Source organism: Limulus polyphemus, unplaced genomic scaffold (genome assembly GCF_000517525.1).
Source record: "Limulus polyphemus unplaced genomic scaffold, Limulus_polyphemus-2.1.2 Scaffold2456, whole genome shotgun sequence".
Lineage (NCBI taxonomy): Eukaryota > Metazoa > Arthropoda > Merostomata > Xiphosura > Limulidae > Limulus > Limulus polyphemus.
This window is the reverse complement of record NW_013668066.1, coordinates 67151-71684: the sequence shown is the minus strand read 5'-3', so window position 1 is coordinate 71684 and position 4534 is coordinate 67151. Positions and strand designations below refer to the sequence as shown.

The 4534-nt window shown below is 31.1% G+C and overlaps 1 protein-coding gene across 2 annotated transcripts in view; it reads right to left on the bottom strand.

Moving 5' to 3' along the window:
* LOC106467005 (protein phosphatase 1 regulatory subunit 14C-like) overlaps nucleotides 1-4047 on the bottom strand; it is a 92895-nt gene extending 88848 nt beyond the window's left edge. The window contains exon 1 of one of the 2 annotated variants that reach the window (XM_013927314.2): nucleotides 3620-4047. The gene's annotated coding sequence lies outside the window, so the exon portion shown is untranslated. The remainder of the gene's footprint in view (nucleotides 1-3619) is intronic. The other variant, XM_022395085.1, reaches the window with a different exon arrangement.
* Nucleotides 4048-4534: the final 487 nt, after the last annotated feature.

Sequence of the window (4534 nt, the reverse complement as noted above, 5' to 3'; positions counted from 1 at the left end):
TTCAGTATAAGTAGACTCAAAGCTTTGGCTCTAGAGTAAAACCAAGAGTGCAACACTAATTAACTTTTTAAAGTCATGAAATAATTTAAATTGATAGATTAACTTAAACTTTTCCCATCACTGGGGATGGGTACTTTTGCTTGTACCAGAATGTGATCTAAAGTATAAAGTTATTTTAAAAATCTGACAAAGGCTTGAACTCGCAACCTTTGAATGTTTTTATTCAGGTTATTATACCAGACATACCAGGGTTTGAGCTCACAAAACTTCACATTAATGCATGAAGCCAATGATCTAATAGGGCTCAACCCAAACAGATATCACTATCCTCCCACCTTAAGGTTAAAGATACCTCAACTGTTGAGTCAAGCATGTATATAAATGGTTTTACTTACCATATACACTTACTTAGCATAAGTAGTCCTCAGGGATAACCACTATATATATGGGGATCCTAATTAAGGCTTGAACCTACATGCCCTGAGCTACCAAAACTCAAGCCCTGTGAACATACTCTTTAGTTATTTATTTGTAACTGCAAAACACAGAGTATGTTCAGGATTGGTTTTTTGTTAAATAAAATATGGAAAGTAGAATCTTCTTTGAAAATATGGCTATGGTAAGTACAATACATGCATCACTTGTTGAATGTTTGATTGCTAACTGAAGAAAAAATTAAGTTTTGTCTACTTCAGTAAATAAATAGTGAATATTGTGTACTTCTAATAGTGGCATTCACCCTACATTCACCACTGTAACACACCAAAAGGCATAATTAAACACATTATGAATACTTTAATGTACAGGGTAAACCATTTACTGTTGGTTTAAACAAAATATTTTAATAATTTTGTTTAGTAAATTAACAGGTCATGTTAGTATGTAGATCATTAACATTTTACCGAATAAACTTCAATGGTAATGTTTTTATAAATCTAGTACTTATTTAAATCATGTTAATTAACAAATAATTCCTTACAGTTTATTCACAAATTTTCGCTTGTTTAATAAATGTTCACTGTACATATACTGCACTAATTGAGAGGGATCCTCTTCTGTAATGTCCTTGACAAAACCCATTAATCATAAAACCAATTATTTTCTGTACCAGTAGAAGTGGGTGTTGCAATAGTTATTCTAATTGTTTTCTTACATTTATTTTACTACATTGGACACATGCTGATAATATGCAGTTATTATCACAAAACCCATTCAGAGACTTAAAAATCAAGCAGTTTATTACTTTGGGATTTATATCTTGATTGGTCTTTACACGTTGTTGTTTTTTTATTACAAGTATAGGGTTTTAATAAGTAGCCTTATGATCTATCACATAAGTAGTTGATATAACATTCTCAAGGTGGAAGAGTAAATACTTTAGATAACTTTATACTTTCCTCCTAATGTTTACATATCCTGTTTACTATCTAAAATGTTTAGTTCAACTTTTACATCCCATTATCTATAATTTCTAAAACCGTGAAATCTATAATTATAATAGTGAAAATTCTCAGTACTATAAACTGTGTCAATACATGACAAATAATTAACTATACACAAAAAAATTCATTCTGAATCAAACCTAAATCAGTGTAGTGAACATTATTAGTAATTAATATACAGTAAAATTCTATGTTGTATATCATTTCTTACAATACTTCAATAAGAGTTAAAAAGATGGCCAGGCTGTAAAAAAAAGTGAAAATTATAAACTCAAATTAAAGAGACATGAAACAAGGCAAGGAGACATTAGGTATTTAATCCGATTGTCATCACTCATCCAAAAAATGTGGTCCTACTAATTATTGTAAAGTAACCACAAATACATTTGCAAGAAAGTCAAAAATATTCTCAACCACAATTACATTTTAATTTCATTTATAGAAACCAACAAACTGAATCATTACAACAAAGATTTTGCTACTTTATTAATTCAACACAATATATTTTAAGTCTTTTGCTAATATTTTGTTATCCAATAAATTTATTATATAGTTTATTTATATTATTTGTGTTTTGTGTGTGTGTGTGTGCATACATAAATATATATATAGTAAAGTTATCTTTTCTGATTCTAATTTTAAAAAGTTCTCTTATCATAAAGTACTTCACTGCAAGGCAAAGCAGTAAAATATATTTGCTGAAATTATATATATATATATGTTTTGTGTCTTATTTATTTAGTTTATTGTTTAGCTCAGGGTACTTTGTGGCAAATATTAGGACCCAAAAAATGAAATAATAGTAAACAATCTCATACTTCTGTTGAATTTTTAAACTAGCTTAACTTTAAAGTTTAACATCTACATGCCTATTTAACAAAGATTTAAACCATTCAAACTAATAACACAATATACATATTCATTTACATATATGTAAGTAGCTGAGAAATATCAATAATTCCATAACATATATAGCTGGGTAGAGTAGCTTATAATTTCTTTTTTAAATAAATCACTTTTAATCTAAGGTGCAAGTACGGATTTGGAAAGGCCTGCCACATCTCCATTTGAAGTGGTTTTAACTCTCCAATAGGGTGGTAAATCTATGGAACACATTACAACTAGGGGACATAAACAGAAGCATCATTAGGTAAAGATTCAAGCCTCTGGTTCATAGGCACAGGAATTTTCAGAATTTCACTTTGATATCAATTGTGGTTTTCTATTCTGTTTATTCAAGACACCAACTGGGGAATTGGGGCATGTACTGGTGCCTAGCAATGGCTCTGGACACAAATATAAATTTTGGCAAGGTATGCATCATCTTAGATAAGACAGCTTTTATTTTTCTAACAGGTGGTTGGCCTTTAGAATGGGTTACCTTCAGTTGTGGCAGATGCAATTAATTTATAAGCATCTGAATGATAAGAAATAAATTTGAATGTTTTGTTTTAGAGTTTAGTATAGTTGACAGGATGGCTTAAATGAACCAACAGAGCCCATATCATCCTTAAATTGTATAAATAAGTCTAAGAGCAGTAGAGAAAAGGTATGATGAATATCTTAGAGAATAGTTTTATGTTTTGGGGGAGTTCAAGAGACAGAATATGCTTGATAACATAACAATACTAACACATAAACAAGAAGAGGCCATTTGGTACTTCAAGTTCAACTTCAAGACTGTCTCTGCACATCCATCCTTCAAAAAAGTAAAAATTTATACCCACCCTTACTTTTCAGTAAATCCTTGATTTTTCTCTTAAATTAATCTAAACTGAAGTAATACAGGTTGTAAAGCAAGTTAATTTAGGCCTTTTAACGTATATTGTTAATTACTTTTGTTTTTATATGTAAGATGCAACTTCATACAGTAATCAAAAAGGTGCATCGTAATTTGTAAAAGATTGTTACTAATATTAGGAAACAGAGTTTTCAAATCATTGGAAAAACCAGAAACTGAATAAAAAATTACAGACATTACTTACAGAAACTTTTAATGTTAAAAGTCCTACTACTGTTACTATTAGTACGGAATATGCTTAAGAATATCTTAACTTAAGTCAAGATATGCCCATGCCATGGGAAATAAAACTGAAACAAATAAACATCTAAAAAGTGAAAAAAGTTATATTTTTACTGGAGGCAAGAGCTGGTACTAGTAGAAATCTACACCTTACTTTTCTAACAAGACTAGACTCCGATCGTTGCTACTTTGAAGTTTGAGGCCACAGGGTTGTACTCTGATACAGTGATAATGATATACTGGTTTCTGAACTGCTTTGCAACTTCGACGATCCGCGTTATCGCCGGGTTAGTTAAGCTGGTACTTCTGTATTTCCAGCAGAGCAGACAGAGGTGATAACCGGCTGAAAGCCAAACGAAGCAGTGAGTACAGAAAACAAGCGACACCTTTCTTTGTAGCTTTGAAAATTTTTCATGAAAATAACAGTTCTCTATATAGTACCTCACTTTACTGATCCACTCAATATTTGTCTTCACGGTCGTCACATTCAACTTTCCTTACCCAACGTCTAGACTGTGTTAATGACCTCAATTCCACACTAGGTAGCCAACACGACCCATCCAAACAAACCCACTTTCGCTTAGGGGTACAGCATTTAGACACCTGCAAATGTCAGTTAGAAAAGGAGAAATATCTCCGTACGGAAAACGAAAAATTAAATCAAAAAATAAAACTCTTATCAATAGCATGTGATCAAAAAAAAGCAAACTATACAGATCAGAAACAAGAAGTAATATATAGATTAATGGAGTTAATTCTATGAAGCAAACTGACAAGAAGTAAATAATATAGGTTCATACTATTTTCAATTTACATTTTATTGAACCACTTTCCTCTCATCCCCAAACAATAATAAGTAAATATCCAAGCTATGTTATTTTCAAATATGTAAGAACAAAACTTTATTTATTTTGCTTCATTTATAATAAAAGCTAGGTATTGTTACGACAGCGGACGTCACGTGACGCTAGAAGCATGACTGTTCCTGGCAACTCTAGTCTTTTCTAGGCGCCCTCTATTTTAGTATATAAGCCCGGCAAATAAAGCAGAGATATAATTGCAGATAGAC